Raw genomic sequence first — 19,728 nt, 5'->3', positions numbered from 1 at the left:
GAACAAGCAGAGGGGGAAATCAAGAAACGGATTCCATTTACAATTGCAACTAAAAGAATAAAATACTTAGGAATAAATTTAACTAAAGAGAGAAAAGACCTATACAAAGAAAACTACAAAAAACTGTTAAAAGAAATCACAGAAGACCTAAATAGATGGAAGGGCATACCGTGTTCATGGATTGGAAGATTAAATATAGTTAATATGTCAATTCTACCTAAATTGATTTACAGATTCAACACAATACCAATCAAAATCCCAACAACTTATTTTTCAGAAATAGAAAAACCAATAAGCAAATTTATCTGAAAGGGTAGGGTGCCCCGAATCGCTAAAAGTATCTTGAGGAAAAAAAACGAAGCTGGAGGTCTCACGCTGCCTGACTTTAAGGGATATTATGAAGCCACAGTGGTCAAAAGAGCACGGTACTAGCATAAAGATGATATATCGACCAATGGAATCGAATAGAGTGCTCAGATATAGACCCTCTCATCTATGGACATTTGATCTTTGATAAGGCAGTCAAGCCAACTCACCTGGGACAGAACAGTCTCTTCAATAAATGGTACCTAGAGAACTGGCTATCCATGTACAAAAGAATGAAAGAGGACCCGTATCTCACACCCTATACAAAAGTTAACTCAAAATGGATTGAAGATCTAAACATTAGGTCTAAGACCATAAAACAGTTAGAGGAAAATGTAGGGAGATATCTTATGAATCTTACAATTGGAGGCAGTTTTATGGACCTTAAACCTAAAGCAAGAGCACTGAAGAAAGAAAGAAATGGGAGCTCCTCAAAATTAAACACTTTTGTGCATCAAAGAACTTCATCAAGAAATTAGAAAGACAGCCTACACAATGGGAGACAATATTTGGAAACGACATATCAGATAAAGTTCTAGTATCCAGAATTTATAAAGAGATTGTTCAACTCAACAACAAAAAGACAGCCAATCCAATTACAAAATGGGAAAAAGACTTGAACAGACACCTCTCAGAAGAGGAAATACAAATGGCCAAAAGACACATGAAGAGATGCTCAATGTCCCTGGCCATTAGAGAAATGCAAATCAAAACCACAATGAGATATCATCTCACACCCACCAGAATGGCCATTATCAACAAAACAGAAAATGACAAGTGCTGGAGAGGATGTGGAGAAAGAGGCACACTTATCCACTGTTGGTGGGAATGTCAAATGGTGCAACCACTGTGGAAGGCAGTTTGGCGGTTCCTCAAAAAGCTGCATATAGAATTGCCATACGACCCAGCAATACCATTGCTAGGTATCTACTCAGAGGACTTAAGGGCAAAGACACAAACGGACATTTGCACACCAATGTTTATAGCAGCATTGTTTACAATTGCAAAGAGATGGAAACAGCCAAAAATGTCCATCAACAGACGAGTGGCTAAACAAACTGTGGTATATACATACGATGGAATATTATGCAGCTTTAAGACAGGATAAACTTATGAAGCATGTAATAACATGGATGGGCCTAGAGAACATTATACTGAGTGAGACTAGCCAAAAACTAAAGGACAAATACTGTATGGTCCCACTGATGTGAACCGACATTAGAGAATAAACTTGGAATATGTCATTGGTAAGAGAGACCATCAGGAGATAGAAATAGGGTAAGATAATGGGTAATTGGAGCTGAAGGGATACAGACTGTGCAACAGGACTGGATACAAAAACTCAGAAATGGACAGCACAATACTACCTAATTGTAATGTAATTAGGTTAAAACACTGAATGAAGCTGCATCTGAGGTATAGGTTTTTTTTTCTTCTTCTTTTTTTCTTTTTTTAATTTTTTTCTCTCTATTATCATTTTATTTCTTTTTCTGTTGTCTTTCTATTTCTATTTCTAAATCGATGCAAATGTACTAAGAAATGATGAATATGCATCTATGTGATGATATTAAGAATTACTGATTGTATATGTAGAATGGAATGATTTCTAAATGTTGTGTTAGTTGATTTTTTAAATTAATAATAAAAAAGAAACACAAATAAACTCGAAGGGTCAACATGGTAAATCAAGCGGTATAATTTTTTAAATGGTTATTAATCTGTTATTCATGTGATAGGTGGTGGAATTGTTGAACCAGTAAGTCTTTAATATCTGTGCACTTTGCATCACTGTAAGCCAGCTGACTTCTTACAGCAAAAATGTCATAGTGTAAGAAACAGACACAGCCCCATTTGCATTTAGATAATTTTTATTCAAAATCTTTTCCTTCTAAGATAATCACATATTTCAAAACAAATATGAGATGTTAAAAAACAAAATTACAAAATGTTATGTTTATTGCTGAATTTGTGAGTGTCAAAATCTCATAAACAATAACTTCTTTCTCCTCTCTAATTAACATTAGAGAGACTATGACATAGAACAGTAAACGCAAGGATAAGAGGAAATTGTGAAGTCCTGAAAGTTTATTTCCTGTTCAATTTTTTGGCCCCACATCTGCCCAGCCTGCTATATATGTTCTTTTCTATTGTGAAATATAACCTATATACAAAAAAGCAGTGTATTTCCAAGTACATTTTAACAAGTAGTTATAGAACTGATTTTAACATTTGGTATGGGTTACAGTTCCATGATTTTTCATTCTTTCTTCTAGCTGCTCCAAGACACTGGAGACCAGCAGGCAAACATATAATGACTCAGCAGTCATGTTTATTTGTTAAGCCCTATCTTCTCTATTATAATCCTCCTTCTCTTTAAATAACATGTACATAGAAGCAATACATTTCAAAGTACATCACAACAATGAGTTGTACAGCAGATTTCAGAGTTTGGTATGGGTTAAAATTCCACAATTTTAGGGTTTTTTTTTTGCTGCTCTAAGGTACTGGAAACTAAAAGAAATATCTGTAAAATGATTCAGCACTCATACTCATATGTCAAATCCGACCTTTTCTGTATAACTCCACCATCACCTTTGATCTCTAGGGGTATTTGGGCTATGGTCATTCTACCTTTTTCATGTTGGAAGGGCTGTCAATAATATTGGATGGGGGAACGAACTAGTGGATGTTCTGGAAATGCTGGCCCCTCCGAATTTCAGGACTTATCTGGTCCAGGGATCCATCTGGAGTTTGTAGGTTTCTGTAAAGTTACACCAGTGCATGGAACTTTTGTAGAATTTTATGTAATGCCCTAGGTGTTCTTTTAGTTTGGCAGGAATGGTTTTGGTTGGGATTTGTGAAGTTATGATAGGTAGCAACATCTAACTGAAGCATGCATAAGAGTGACCTCCAGAGTAGCCTCTCAACTCTATTTGAACTCTCAGCCACCAGTCTACTCTTTACTCAGAGCCTTTGCACTTGTTTTTCCATCTTCCTGGAACTCTCAGTAAAGATACTTTGACTTGCTTCCTTATTTTGAAATCTCTGCTCAAATGTGACAGTAACTCCAATTTCTCTCTATTTCTTTATCCTGAATTACTTTTCTTCATAGTATTGAGAATATAAATTTTCCTCCCTTGTAGGAAAGAGATGATGATCTTTGTTCACCATAGCAATGAGTAACAATCACAAACAGTGCTAAACCTATTTAATAATTCAGTGATGGTTTCCTAACAGTACACAGACTTCTAAAGAATGCCCATCAGTGGCATTCACTCCATCCCACTTCTGAGAGTCAGCCACTCAGCAACAGTCTTATTCTGGTAAACATATTTCCATGGCATGTAAAGTCAACACGTCAGCTTCTGTGCTAGTTTGAAAGGATGTATGTACCCTAGAAAAGCCATGTTTTAATCCTAATCCCATTTTATAAATACAACCATTTCTTCTAATCCCTATTCAGTACTGTATGCCTGAATCTGTAATTAGATCATCTCCCTGGAGATGTGACTCAATCAAGAGTGGTTGTTAAACTGGATTAGGTGGAGACATGTCTCTGCCCATTTGGGTGGGTCTTGATTAGTTTACTGGGGTCCTACAAAAGAGGAAACATTTTGGAGAATGGAGGAAATTCAGAGAGAGCAGGAAATGACATAGCCACGAGAAGCAGAGTACACCAGCCAGCAACTTTTGGAGGTGAAGAAGGAAAATGCCTCTTGGGGAGCTTCATGAAACATAAAGCCAGGAGAGAAGCTAGCAGATGACCCCCTTTTCACCATGTGCCTTTCCAGATGAGAGAGGAACCCTGACTGTGTTCGCCATGTGCCTTCTCACTTGAGAGAGAAACCCTGAACGTCATCAGTCTTCTTGAACCAAGGTATCTTTCCCTGGATGCCTGTGATTGGATATTTCTATAAACTTGCTTTAATTGGGATATTTTCTCAGCCTTAGAACTGTAAACTAGCAACTTTTTAAATTCCCCTTTGTAAAATTCATTCCATTTCTGGTGTTGCATTTTGGAAGCTAGCAAACTAGAATAGCTTCTAATATCCATAATTTCTAAAACTCTATAAAAGATAAGCTCTCTTCTTTGTTTTTAAATTTTGTCTTATAAGCACAGTTCTCCCTTGTTTACGCAAACAATAAATCTGGCTTACTGTTTTAGATATTGAATGATAGACACTTCATCAGTATTTATCATCACCTGTGATTACATTTTTATATGTTCATTTATTATCTGTCTCTATTAGAATGTAAGCTCTGTGAGGACAAGTATCTCATCCCTTTTGTTCACTTAGTGCTTACATCAATGCTTTGCACATAGTATGCACTCAACAAATATTTGTTGAATGAGTCTTTAAAGTAGGGAAAATGTATTCTAATATCATCTAGTACATAGTTCTGTGAAATAGAACTTCAGTGAATGAATTGTTTTTGTATGTTTTTTAAGTATTTCTTGAGGACATTCTTGAGATAAGCCAGAGATTACTCAGGTCTGTATGAGTCCTAGAATTTTCACAAACTCATCTCTCTCTTCAGAAATATATTAGATGAACAGATGTCACCTGCCTATTTGACATCTCCTTTGGGAAAATTTAAAGGCAATTGTCTAAAACTGAATTCTTGTTCTTTTCCCCAAAACCGGGTCCTCCTCTTATTTCCCTCTGTAAGTAAATAGGGGCACAGGCTAAAAATCTCTTTTCTCCTCCGCACCCCCATTTTCATCCCAACATCAAGTAATATTTATCTTACCTGCTAAAAATACCTTGAATGTGCTCACTCCTCTCCCTTTACATGACTGCCACATGAATACATGTCATTTGTCACCTAACCTACTCTGGTAACCTGCTAACTGGCCCAGGAACATCCTTTCTGACCTTCTCACCAATCTAAACTTTCCTGGGTATCAATCAGTTAACTCTCTCCTTAGAAACTTTGACGAGAGGTATTTGCTAATAGGACAGATTCTGAAATCACTAGCATGGCCTAGAGGATCATTTCAGCTTCATCCTGCATAGTAGTCTCCCTCACTGCTGACCTCCAGTCACAATGCCCTGCCCCAGGACACATGGAATTGACATGCTCTCCCCCCCTTCACAGAACCTTTCTGAACAATAGCACCTTTGCCTAAAATATGCTTCTCTCCCCTCTTTCCCTAATTCAGTCTTTTCTATTCTTCACAGATAAACCCCCCATGACTCCCTCACTCCCAGACCAGGTCAAACACCCCTTCCTCAGCACCTCATCCATCTCCTGTAAACACTTCCCGTGTTTGAAACCTAAACTCTGTTTGTGTCATTATTGGATTAATAGTTATCTCTCCAACTAAATTCTTAGCTCTGTTGGAGAAGGGAATTTATCTATTTCTGGCCTGTAAGAGGGAGTCAGTATTTATGTATTAAATGAATGGATTAAACTATGAATGGAAGGCATTTGAATCTGGCCAGGTTTCTCCTGGTACATCTCAGAGGACACAGAGATGGAGTCTGCCCTCTGGCTGCCTCGTGGAGCCCAGGAAAGGGACACACACGATCTGCCGTCTGCTAGAGCCTCAAACTTTTCACTGAAAATCAGAGTTCCTGCTAGTCCCTCGGGGACTTAGATTTGGTGAAAAGGAGAAAAGCAGGGTACAGAAGGGATAGAAGAATAATTTCACCTTTCATGAAACAGGGGAAAGGATGGGCCCTAGTTTGTCATGGCATGTCCCTTCAGGAACAAAACCAAAGCCGGATAGCAGGGTTTTATGTAAACGAGGTCAAATTTGCAATGGATATGCTATTCAAAGAAGGGTTTTTTTCTCCAGTAGATGTAGATATTGAATAGCTCTTTCACTTAAATATCTTTTACAAATTAGAAACCATTTGTCATATAAAAATGCGGTATTTACAAATGGTATTTTCTTTTTCCCTATTCCTACCCTATTGTGAAAGTCAACTGCTGCTGTTGTGACTCCTACTACAAAAACCTTTCATTTGAGAAATACAAAGTAAAGGATAAGAAAAAGATTCACTCTGTGGTCATCTTCCGGAAACCATGGGATGTGGTGAGGACGGGAGAAGTCGGGTCTCAGGTATAACCTTCCACACACTGTCTGATACTGTTTTGTTTGCATTTCATATTGTTACCCCAACAGAAATCCATATAAGCCATGGTGCCTGGCCTGTGAGAAGTCTTCAAAAAATGTTAGCTATTGTCCTCCATATTATTAGTTAATTAAGCATTAACCTTAAAAATGCTGTTTTCTTCCATTGTTTATAAATGACCGTACATCACATACACCTTTACTGAATTAGTTTTAGGGTGAAGGGAGGAGTTGGCTAAGCTCCCCTGAACCGTCACCACAACTCTGCAAAGTATCAAAAGGGAAGGAACCATTGCTCAGAAAAGATAAGCACTGAGTTTAAGGTTGCAAAGCTGGTAAACAGTGGAGTTCAGTTCAGTGGTGGTTTTCTCACAGCAGCACTCCCTCCCTCACCCCATGACTGCCTTGCCTCCTGCACTTGGTAAAACCAGTTGCACTGTAGGAGCAGAAGGTATGACTTGGAGAAGGTTGAGTGTTGTTTTGAGGCACGGTTATTTTTTATGGATGGAGTCTAAACTGCTCTGTCCCACAGGAAGACCTTTTATGCTGACTGAAGCAATATATAGTTTCTGCATTTCAAGGGTGGGGATTATCAGAAAAGGTGTAAAGTGATGTCAAAGAATTCTAAAGGAAACTGAACCAGAAAATGGTGGAGAGGCACTTTTCCTTTCTATCATGTAATATAAAGCCCCATTTTCCCCAGAATCCAGAAGGAAATGGATATTTGTAGGCTATTTTGGGAGCTTAACTATCATATATGTTATTTCTAGGTTTTTCCTCCCAAACAACCAATTTAGTAACAGATGCTTAGAATCCAATCTCTCTTCTAAGTGGAAGATTGCCTGGAGTTTGTCTAAGCACCTTTATATGTGAAGCTATACTGGGGAGTATTTTATAATTCTAAGGTAGAACTTGTAAGGCTATATGGAACCTTGTTTAAAACAAATTCATTCCTTCTTTCTGGAAAGGAAAGAAAAGGTATCATGATTCATGGAGAAAAAATTTTCCTTTTATGTAGGCTTTGGAAATAGGTGGATAACTAGGACATAGTAATCTGGAAGACTCAAAACATTAGGGTGGAAGGCATTCATCAATTAAATTTACTGTGTGTCCTGACTTCTGAATTTGTTTTATGGGTTAAGGTTTATTTTGTTTGTTTGTTCATTTTCCCTTTTTATTTGTATGCTGTATGGTGGTGTCACATTTCATTATTTTTCCATGTGAGTATCGCATTATTGCAGCACAGTTTGTTGACATTTTTGTTTGTTTTTGTTTACTTGTTTTGCTTGTTTGTTCATATCCTTGGGAAGTGCATGGACAGAGAATTGAACACAGGTTTCCTGCATTGCAGGTGAGAATTCTACCACTGAACAATACTTGCACTCCCTGTTTCCTTATTTTTAAGGTCTAGAGCTGTCCACTGTTCAGTCATAGATTCTTTTGTTGACTGAACTTTCACTGCAACTAAATATAATTCCTGACATATGCCTCTGAATTTACTAAATTAGAAATCTATTTATGGACTTATTTATGTTTCTTGCATGGGATGGTATTTAAAGCACACCCGGTTTGTAAATATTAGCTTCTCTGTGGAATGCGTGTGTGCTTCTTGCCCCTAGAATGAACTGATTTTGTCTCCCTTCTCCTTCATCTTTACACATATTTATTTATCAAGCATTTAACTTTTCCAAAGTAGAGTAGACATATCTCACTACAATAAGAAAACATAAAAACAAAGTCAAAAGGGACAACTTTTGAAATCATATCTTTAAAATCCAATTCTTTTGATTAGTAACCACCCTTAGTACCAGAAAAACTTCAAAGTGTTCTCTAAACATTGAATTTTCATCAGTGATGCTGAAAGTCTCGTTTGTCATCTTTCATGCTTACCCATGCAAGAAAAGGACACAAAGAAAGAATAATAATTTCTCAATGCAACTTTGTGCTCAAGCCAATAATTGCATATTTAGCTATTATGCATTCACAACTAGATAATTATCTTGTGAAATTATGTTTTAATAAATATCATAATTAACATTTTGTTACAAAAAAAGTGAGTACTGAAACCACTCATAAATGAAATCCCGAGTCCAGCGGATTTCTAGAAAAAAATGAAAAATAATGATTAGATAGCATCAACTATAGACATCTTCAAAGGGAAAGACAATTTAAACTTGCCTTTTAGTTGCTGAAATATGTTCCCCATATTTTATTGTTTTTGTCATCTTGTTTGTTATAATCCAACCAGTGAGTGTTCAAAGAACAGAAAATCCTACAAATCAATAAACTGTGAATATGAGCGAACTTACAAAAAGGCAACAATTAAGATCAGAAGTCTGACAGACAGGCTTTGATTATGCAGAGCAATGGTCTCTCCCAGTGCTGCTCTGCAACTTGTGATTCTTCAGTAGGAGGAAAAAAAAGTTTTAAGCTGCATGATAATTACCTGTCTGATCTGCAGAATACATGTAACTTGGGAACCTCATCTGAATCAGTGTGATATCACCAGTCACAATTTGGGTGATCAAGATTTTGCAGAATTAGATATTAGGGCATTATGGGTCAGTGCTGGGAGTTGTCATGGATGCCAGCTTTAAGGAATCAGATATATCATCACAGACCATGTCAATGGTGATTAGGTAGTTTCTGAGGAAGTACTGAAAACTATATATCAGTGGGAACTCACTGCAGGGAGTGGTATGTGTGAAGGGGTAGCCTAGACCAGAGGAGACCAAAAAGTAGCTTGCACTTGTAAATTTCTTCCTTTGGAAAAGGGAGAACCCCCACCCTGGCAGTTTTCTCAGGATCTCTCACCACAAGGTAATAAAATGGTGATAGCCTTTAGAAATTAAAGACATAATTCTTCCTATCAAATTACATAAGGAGATAACTTCTCTTGAAAGATAACTTTCACTACAGGTGAGAAATTGTGTTAAAACCTGTAGTGGGAAAAGAGGGCAAGTGCTTTATAATGTTATGGTAAAAAGAAAACAAAAAAGGAAATTGATGGGAGTTGTTGGATAATCTCAGTGAATATGTTTCTCCCTCAGGCATTTGAGCTAAAAAGTTAGCTTTTAATATGATTGAGGTGTTATGTACAGTGCATAGAGGAATCACCTGGGGAGCTTCTTAAAAATGCAGACTCTGAGGCATGTTTGAGGTAGGGTCTGAGAGTCTGTATTTCTAAAACCTTCCATAGTTTGCACATGGGTCATGCTGTGTCAAAGACCAAGATTCACCATTATTAATCCTACATCCCATTAACCTCTCAAATATGGGCCTATAATAGGGAAAAGTACTTTTCCAAGAAGAAAGTATGTTTAGGGGGTATTTATAGATTGAATCATGTCTCATCAAAAAGCATATTCAAGTTTCAAGTTCTAACACTTGGTCTCATGAGAGTGAGTGTACTTGGAAATTGGGTTTTTGAAGATGTGATGAGTTAAGATGAGGCTAAAATGGATTAGGATGATCCTGAATCCCATAGGACTGGTGTCCTTATAGGAAGATGGACTTTGGACTCAGGCACACACAGGTACTGAAGATGGAGGAGGCGAGATTGCAGGGATACATCAACCAGACAGGAAAGAGCAGAGATTTCCTGCAAGCACCAGAAGCTTGAAGAAGCAAGGAAGGATTCTGCCATATGGGCTTCAGATGGTCATATTCCCCCTGCCCAGCCCTGAGACCTTGATTTTCCACTCCTACATTCCAGAACTGTGAGACAATAAATTTCTGTTGTTTTAGTGCATTCAGTTTTTGGTACTTTTTTACAGCAGTTTTCAGGGGGTGGTAATAATTAGGAGATGAATTCTTACATGTAAAGGACACAATTTTAGTGATTTTTCTATTACTTAAGTGATTATATAACTATTCATGTTTTAGTTTGACATGCAGATTGTGATAACTATAACTTTTACTGATGTGGTGTTTTGCATGATACAGATAATTTTACTTCTTTTATTTATTGATTTTTAAATTAAATCTGTGCATAATGAGAATACCATGGTAAAGCAGCTATTATGGTATTATTTTATAGGTGAACATGCTGAGGTTTAGAGAAATTAAGTAATTTGACAGACACATTACTTAGGACAAAGATGAACCTCAACACTTTCTTCAAACAAAAGAGGGAAATTCTAACACTTGAATAATAACTGATATTATCTACAATTAAAAATTTAAAGGTTTGGGTGGGCCATCGTGGCTCAGCAGGCAGACTTCCTGCCTGCCATGCCAGAGACCCAGGTTCGATTTCTGGTGCCTGCCATGCAAAAAAAAAAAAAAAAAGAAAGGAAATTAAAGTTTTATTTTACCCTTCCAGCTTTTTTGCATTCAAGCCTGTTTTCCTCTTCCCAGAGTATAATACTTTAATGTACAAATTTCATTTACCTCTGGTACCTTACCATTTCTCCTTTCTTGATCAAAAGAAGGTTTCAGGTCAGGTGGCGGCGCCGCAGCCATGGAGGGAGGCGGGGGCGGCGGCTGCTCGGGTGGCTGCGCTGGGAGGTGGCGGTAAGCGGCACCCACGCCCCCAGCCCGGCCCTGGCCCCCCGGGACCGAGAGCCGAGCAGCCCCGGCTCCGGGCTACGGACTATGGGCGAGCAGCGCTGAGCACCGCGGGAAGAGCTGAGAATGAAGCGGAGAGCATCACACGGAGGAGCTGGAGAAACGTCGGCCAAGGCGAAAGCTCTGGGAAGTGGAATTTCCGGAAATAATGCCAAGAGAGCAGGACCATTTGTCCTTGGTCCCCGTTTGGGCAACTCGCCAGTGCCAAGCATTGTGCAGTGTCTGGCAAGGAAAGACGGCACGGATGACTTCTACCAGCTGAAGATCCTTACCCTCGAGGAAAGGGGGGACCAAGGAATAGAAAGCCAGGAAGAAAGGCAAGGCAAGATGCTGTTACACACCGAGTACTCCCTGCTCTCCCTCCTCCACACGCAGGATGGCGCGGTGCACCACCACGGGCTCTTCCAGGACCGCACCTGTGAAATTGTTGAGGATACGGAATCCGGCCAAATGGTTAAGAAAATGAAGAAGCGCATCTGCCTCGTCCTCGACTGCCTCTGTGCACATGACTTCAGCGACAAGACTGCGGACCTGATCAACCGGCAGCACTACGTCATCAAGGAGAAGCGGCTGAGCGAGCGGGAGACGGTGATCATCTTCTATGACGTGGTGCGGGTGGTGGAAGCCCTGCATCAGAAAAACATTGTGCACAGGGACCTGAAACTTGGAAACATGGTGCTCAATAAGAGGATGCACCAGATAGCCATCACCAACTTCTGCCTTGGGAAGCGCCTTGTGAGCGAGGGGGACCTGCTGAAGGACCAGAGGGGCAGCCCTGCCTACACAGTCCCGACGTGCTGAGCGGCCGGCTGTACCCGGGCAAGCCGAGCGACATGTGGGCCCTGGGCGTGCTGCTCTTCACCGTGCTGCACGGCCAGGTCCCCTTCTACGACAGACCCGCAGGAGCTCTTCCGCAAGATCAAGGCCGCCGAGTACACCATCCCCGAGGACCGGCGGGTTTCTGAAAACACCGTGTGTCTCATCCGGAAACGGTTGGTTCTAGACCCCCAGCAGCGCCTCGCTGCTGCCGACGTCCTAGAGGCGCTCGGTGCCATCATCGCATCTTGGCAGTCCCTGCATCTCTGAGCGGGCCTTTGCGAGTGGTTCCTGACATCGATGACCAAATGAGCAATGCGGACAGCTCCCAGGAGGCGAAGGTGATGGAGGAGTGCTCCCAGTACGAGTTTGAGAACTACGTGCAGCAGCAGCTGCTGCTGGCTGAGGAGAAGAGCTCCATACACGAGGCCCGGAGCTGGGTGCCCAAGCGGCAGTTTGGCAGCGTGCCCCCCGTGTGACAGCTGGGCCACGACGTGCAGCCCATGAACCCTTCGATGCCGCCATCCTGGCCCAGCGCTACCTGCAGAAATAGGACAGAGCCGCCTCCACCAAGGCACCTGCACCGTCCGCTGCCTCCTCCCGGCCCCCAGCCAGAGGCCTGGCTGTGGGGGTCCTTGGGGCCAGGCCCCATAGTGCTGAGCTCTCCCCCACGCAGGCATGGGGACAGGGACGGGGACAGCCCAGGTCACACACAGGGTCAGCAGAGGTACCACATGGCTACCTTTCGGAATGATTGCCTGATTGTTTGGTTTTTTTAATCTGAGAAGCCTAGATAACTAATCTGCTTTTAATCATGTTTTAATCTAAAAAAAAAAAAAGGTTTCAAAATACAATGCAAACATTTGTTTATTCACCCACTTAAGAACCACATAGTAAGTGACTACCTACCTCATGCTAGCTATTTAAGAAAATTCAGACATTTTTGTGGCAACCCCACAGAACTCCAATGATCAGGAGCATAACTGACCAAGCTCCATGCTTGCATTTGTGCTGTGACCATGCTTCCCTTGGTCTGTTCCCAGCCAACCACAGAGAAAGGCTATAGCTAAAGCAATTCACTCCTGAGAGACACAGGGGCTCCCTGATGTCTTTGCTGAAAACTACTTAGTGTACAAGGTACTTTGGGATATTTCTAGCTAACCCTCTTTCCTTCTGTCTTTCACTTAGAATCCGATTTAACAGTTGTGTCTTATGGTTGGCTCCATCTATATTTTCTTTCATAGGCATTACACCTAATAGAATCCTGGCATGTTTAATTGCATCTTGTTTCCTGGAGGACCTTGTCATGGTCAGGTTCATGTGTCAACTTGACAGGTGGTGGTACCTGTTTGTCTGGTTGGGCAAGTGCTGGCCTGTCTGTTGCAATGAAGACATGTCATAGAATTAAATCATGATCACATCAGCTGCATCCACAACTGATTCCATTTGTAATCAGCCAAGGGAAGTGTCTTCTACAATGAGTGATGCTCACTCTAATCACTGGAAGCCTTTTAAGGAGGATTCAGAAGAGACAGGCTCTCTTCCTGCTTCTGCTGGTGAGCCTCTCCTGTGGAGTTCATCCAGACCCTCCATCGGAATCATCGGCCTCACAGCCTGCCCTGCAGATTTTGGACTCTGCATCCCTGTGGTTACATGAAGCACTTTTATAAATTTTATATTTGTGAGTGTTCCCTGTTGATTCTGTTTCTCTAGAGAACCGTAACTAACACAGACCTGGACTAAAATAATCCTGCTACTAGTAAAAAAGTTACATGATATCCACAAAAGCTATGGGTAAAAAATCTCAGTTTGAGAGAGATTTGGTAAAATGCAAGGATTTTTTTCATAGCATATTTTCATGAAATTAATTTTATCAATAACTAAAATTCAATACAGATTTGAGTAATGTAGCAGAAAATTAAAATGTTAATTTTGATTGGGACCCTAAGGGAAATAGAAATCAGTTACAAAAGTAAATTTTCCTCTTGGAGAAATGTCCATGGAGATGACAAGAATGTGCATAGAGCACTCATATCCTTATCCAATAAGGGTGCAGAAAAGAGTTAGGAATGTTGCACACAATAGAAATGATTTTTTGAAGTGTGCTGATGGTTCCATCTCAATCCAAGCCCCAGGAGAAAGAGGAGCTGAAGGAAGCCCCTTAAGGGGTATTGATATGTGTTCCTTTCAGTTTTCTTTCATATTTTGTAGGCTGGTGTACAGGAGAAAGTGTCTCACTCTTCTTGCTTGATACATCTGTACTGTGAGAACCAAGTTGTATGCTGTTGGAAGTTGAAAGGAATGTAACTAAAGGAAATGTAACTACTTCTGGACCAGCCTGCACTTCTAGGATTTTTCAGTGGATATGGGATATGTAAGAGTCTTCTGTGGACTGGTTGAAGAATCCATATAAAAATAAGGGAGGACGGGCCATGGTGGCTCAGCAGGCAGAGTTCTCACCTGCCATGCTGGAGAACTGGGTTCGATTCCCAGTGCCTGCCCCTGCAAAAATAAATAAATAAATAAATAAGGCAGTGTGAGGTCACCTTAAGTTATTTTCAGTAGGAATTCTCAAGAAGGCAAAGTCTCAGCATGGAAAAGCTAAAGAAGTCAAAGAGTTCGTAGGTGTTGTGTAAGGAGTAAGCTATGACCAATGCATCAAAAGAACTATAGGTCAGAGTTTCCTAGAGATAGAAAGTATTTCCAAAGAACCCATAAAAGCACTCATGAGAAAGAGTTAGCCTAAATAAAAGTCTCCTAAAGAAGAATATTATAGTTCTATATGATTATATTTATGCTAACAATTTAAATTGGTTCTCAGGGGTTAGTGATATTTACCAAATTCATATTTTCAATATGCTGAAGAGTGTTGTACATCCCAAATTACAATTGTCTTGCTGATTAACCTAGGGAACTAGTCAATCAAGAGGTACTTTCTGGCTCCACTATTTGCAAACCATTCTATCATTGCCTGAAGTAACAGGACCTCCCTTCCCAAGGCTTATATACAGGCTAGGAAAAACAGAAACAAATCCATAAAGATTCATTCAACCTGAACTGTATAGACCATAAAATCTATAATAGTTCAGAGCACAGAGAGAAGACAACCATGGGGTGAGGTAGCTACAGAGGTCATCACTGGCCTTAAAAGATGGTTTGGATATTGATCATCATACAAAGACAGCTGCCTTCTGGTACAGATGATGCAAATACAAGTCAAGTGAATAGACTAGTTTAATCATAAAAGAGGATGTGTATGGGAGAGACATGGAAGTTGTTTAAATGGTGACTGGAAGTGATATTATGATTAACATTAACTCCCAAATTGAATTATGTGATTCCCCCATTTGAAAATCTCTTCAGATTTATTGTTGTCTATATAATCACAATTAAACTCCTAGTCTAGAAGGCCTTTTCTACAATCTCTATAGCTACTTATACCATCTTATGTTACATTATGCTGAATCTTAAATATTTTTGTGCTCTCATTTATGAACATAGATGACTATGTGCTTTCTCTTCTGCCTAGAAGACAGACATAGCTCAAATGTGAAGCCATTTTCCTTAACTTTTAAACAAAAAAGGAAAATACTTTTTACTCTAAGAAGCTCTATTGCCTCATGTCAACATCCAGTCATTTTTTGTCTTTTCATTAATTACTTTCTGAACTAGAGTTTAAGTTTTTCAGACCATAGACCATTTCTTTATACATACATAAAGAATACATATGTACATATATATGGGTGTGTATGTATATATATATGCACACAAACAGGATGCAAGCACATATATATATATACACACAACACACATATACATACTACATGATTAGGGCCTAATAACGTTTGCTGAGTGAATTAAATAAAAAAAGAAAGTAAATAGAAACCATTAGCAAGAGCTCTCAGGATTTTTTCCAATCTAGTCCATTTACCTAAAAGTGGCACTTTACTTGATGGCAAATTTTAAGTGAATTTTAATTTTTATTGGAGAGGAAATTTGGCAGACGAGAACTGAGAAATTATTCCAGACATATGAGATATTGTGGAAAAACATGCAAATGAATAGGCAGAGCAGGATAAAAAGGGCAGTAGACATAACTGAAGTGAGAGAAGCAGATGGGGAGTAAGGTAAGAAAAGGTAATTAGTGTGTGAAAGGGCAGTTGGGCTAAACATTTCATTAAAAAAAAACAGTATCTTTCTTCAGCATCTAATAACACCTTATTTCAAAAGTAGTGGTGATTGGCTATGAAGCAGTGCAAAATAGAAGGAAAAGGAGTGTAAACAGAACTGTGACTTTAGTAAAACTGAATAGATCTTGCAATAAATTAGCTGATGTAGACCTTAACAAAAATTTGAAAGTTATCAGTGAGTTTCAACATTAAATTATTTAAACAGTATGTAAATATTGTTTTTATCTCCTTTTCTTTTAAAGAAGGTAAAGAGTATCCCTACTTACGAAGGACTCTTTAAAATCTTGTTAAAAACCAACAAAAACAAAACAAAAAGAAAACAAAACAAAACAAAAAGCCCAAAGTCAAAGAAGGCATTATGGAACTTAACTCATGTTAATTTCAACCAAAAACTATATCATCGTAACAAACCTACAATATGGATACCTTTAATTAGCTGTATTTTAAATCTCCAAAAGAGTTATGTGAGACAGGATGAGAGTAAAATCAGTTTCTCAAAGAGCAAGACTGTTCTCTAAGGAAATTTACATTAGTCATAATTATCAGAATTTTCCATTAACCTTAACACCAGTTACTCTAAGGAAAAAAAGTTACTGAATAAGAGGTATTTTCCATTACAAGTTAGATTCTTCTAACTTGATCAGCTAGCCCAGATCAAAATTTTACACATCAATTTATATTATCAAAAGTCTATTTGAATCTCACCTTGTCTGTTCTACCAAAAACGATTAACTAATTAACAAGTGTGAAATCACAGTCTGAAAAGGAAAAGAGGTGAAGAATTATATTGGAAAATTTAGAATAAATCGAAGGGGTCCAGGGCATGATGGGTTGGAAAATAAAACTGTCCTTTATACTCAGTTTCTCCCTGATGGAAATAGATTCTCAAAATCAGAAATGACGTCAGGGTAAAGATCAAATGAAGGGTGTTCTCTAGGATACTTTGTTAAGATCTTAGAAAGATTTAAGAAAGATCCTAGTAGATTCTCTCAGGTAGACAATAGGGATTCTAAATATCTTAAAGGCATTGTATCACAGCCACAGAACATACCCAAAGAAAAAGGTTTTTTTCTCAAAAAGAATTGCGGATGTACCTTCAGGACATGGATTGGCTCTTAATAGATTCACAAGTTCTTAAGAGCATTTTATGATATCACTGACAGCCACAGTTAAAAGAGACCATTCAAAATGATAAGAGAAATAGAGAACCTTAGCTTTATATGGGTAGGCATGAATTATAAAAGCTACTCAGCTAATGATATGGGCCATTTCTTAAAAAAAAAAAAAAATCAGAGGATAGAATCAAGAGCCCAGGGGCACAGGCAACAGTTTTAAAAGATAATGGATTAGAGAACAATTCCAAAGGAGCAGAACTGGGCCCAAATCAAGGAACATTCTCTGTCCCTATAGTAGGGGGCTTGACAGTATGTGCCCAAATGAATTTTGAAGTTGCTATGGCCTAATGACTGCTTTGCACTTTCTCTTTCTCCTATCTGTGAATGAGAGTATCTACTGTGGTTATCATGACCATATGATTTTATGTTGGGTGGTAGATGACTTGTCTTTCCCCATCACAGAATCCTGGATGAAGAGAAGGAGTCTTACATGCATTTGTACCTGATACACATCAAAAGATCACTGATGTTGAACCTAATGCCAGGATTGGATGATATTTTGGGTGTCTTGAGAAAGGGTGGTTTCCTTTTACATATGAGGAAGAGGATATGAATTACCAAGACCAGAGGGTAGATTAAGACAGGCTAGTTCAAAATTGGTAGTAATAATTTTTCCTTACTGCATACATGCATCTTTGCAATATGATCTAGTTGTTATTCCTATGAATAAAAGTATATGGCATTTCCCTGCATCTTGATTCTGAGATTGCCTCAAGATCTGCCTTGATCAAGAGAATATGGTGCAAATAACAATGGGTGATTGTTGAGCCTTTGCCTCAAGAAATCTTCCAGCTTCCCCTCTTGTCCTCTTGGAACACTGCCACTGTGAGCAAGCCCAAGTTAGCAATCTTCAGGACGAATCACCGTGAGATGAAGAGAGAGAGGCCCAGCCATCTCATCAATGATAGAAAAAATGGAAGTCCCAGACACATGAGTGAGGTCACCTTGCTAGGACCCAGGGAATCCTCCAACTGACTGCAAATGCATGAGTGAGCCCAGCATACACCATGGGAGGTGGAGGAACTGCTCTTCTAAGCTCAGCCTGTATTGCCAGTGCATATAATTGTAAACAAATAATTTTTTTAAGCCCGGGGCAATTTATTTAACTTTGCCAGCCTATCACTGTATTAAAAAAAAAAAAACAAAAACAAACAAAAAAAACTCCCTACCTTATAGGGATTTTGAGTATTGAATGAGAAATTATGTGAACAATGCGAAAAACAATTTTGCAATGCCAATACATTCTAGTACTCACAAATAGTTAATGACAAAAACAACAACAATAACCTTTAATGTTAAAAACCATATCCGAGATAGTGATTTAGAGGTAGCTGTGGATAGAGAGTGGCATCTCTGAGACCAAAACTCTTTTCCCTGCATTACGCTGCCTTCCATATTTGTTAGCCTTTCTATAGGGTATATGTCTAGTCGGAAAAAATCAACCATATTTTAATATCAACAATTATTTATGTTAATAAGTTAAACTACTTTATCCATGATATCTCAGAACAGATGGAACTTATTAAAAGGCAGACTTAGAGGCAATGAAAGGAAGATATTTGAAATATTAGATCCTTCCATAGTTACAAAAGGCTGCCTTAAGGATCTAGCATATTATTTGTTACTAAAATGACTCAAGAACAGGTTATATTTCTTCTATAAGGCTACTGACATATGAGCTTAGATATTTTGGCCATATTATTTTTATGTACTTTCCTAATATTGTATGATAGTAGTCTGTTTTCTCAAATATTTTTTGCATTTTTAAAGGCTAAGGGCAACAGCTTAAGTCTTAAAATACAATCCATACATTCAGAAATCCCTCTGATGTTTTCATTTTTAAACATGCAGATGTACTATACAATACATCACTAAAGCAATATAGGATGAGAAAATTTGAAATCGGTCTTTTCTTCTTTGAGATCAATATTCAAAACAGTTAATTTTTTTATGTGTTGTCTGTCCAATCGTGTGAAAAAAATAAATTCACTATGCTGAGCTTTTTATTGCCCCCAAGAATCTATTTATTTGCTTAACTCATTTCTCCAACAAATATTTATGAAACTTTTATCAAAGTCTTTTTGTACTCTAAGCATCCTGTTATGATAAGGTAATATTTTATGGAAACAGCTAAAATCAAATTTTGACTCCAAATAAGTGAAGACTCAAATATTTCTCGGCTTTTAATTTTAGTTTTCAGCATTTTATGATGATTTCAGAATGTATGCACATATTTACCTAACATCTGATATTTATTGAAACAAAATATATGTACTCAAGATATTATTAAAAATCAATCATAAGTCTACTTTGATATCTATATATTGTTTACAAATGAAATGAACTGTTGCTTGGGTTTGGATTTTATTTCAGATAGTAATAAACACTTCCTTGTAATTTTGTTTAAGTGTACAGTGATAAAGGCATATATATATGTATATATATATATAATTCAGCATTAAATATTATATATCTGCAGCATGTAATCTGTTCTCTGCAAGGACAAAATTTATGGAGATAATCAGCAAAA

General features: G+C 38.5%; 1 long non-coding RNA gene and 1 pseudogene across 2 annotated transcripts in view; both read left to right on the top strand.

The window, feature by feature from the left end:
- The window catches only part of LOC143688438 (uncharacterized), a 33,047-nt gene extending 22,412 nt beyond the window's left edge, over window positions 1-10,635 (top strand). Inside the window, exons 3-5 of one of the 2 annotated variants that reach the window (XR_013178003.1) lie at window positions 4,158-4,243; window positions 6,297-6,436; window positions 9,953-10,635. This is a non-coding gene — a long non-coding RNA (uncharacterized LOC143688438). Of the gene's footprint in view, window positions 1-4,157; window positions 4,244-6,296; window positions 8,299-9,952 lie in introns of those variants that run through there. The other variant, XR_013178002.1, reaches the window with a different exon arrangement.
- Window positions 10,636-10,980: 345 nt separating this feature from the next.
- On the top strand, window positions 10,981-12,386 carry LOC143688430 (serine/threonine-protein kinase 40 pseudogene; annotated as a pseudogene).
- The last annotated feature ends 7,342 nt before the right edge of the window (window positions 12,387-19,728 follow it).

Source organism: Tamandua tetradactyla, chromosome 1 (assembly GCF_023851605.1).
Source record: "Tamandua tetradactyla isolate mTamTet1 chromosome 1, mTamTet1.pri, whole genome shotgun sequence".
NCBI lineage: Eukaryota > Metazoa > Chordata > Mammalia > Pilosa > Myrmecophagidae > Tamandua > Tamandua tetradactyla.
Note: the sequence above shows the minus strand (reverse complement) of the source record. Positions and strands in the feature narration are given on the sequence as shown.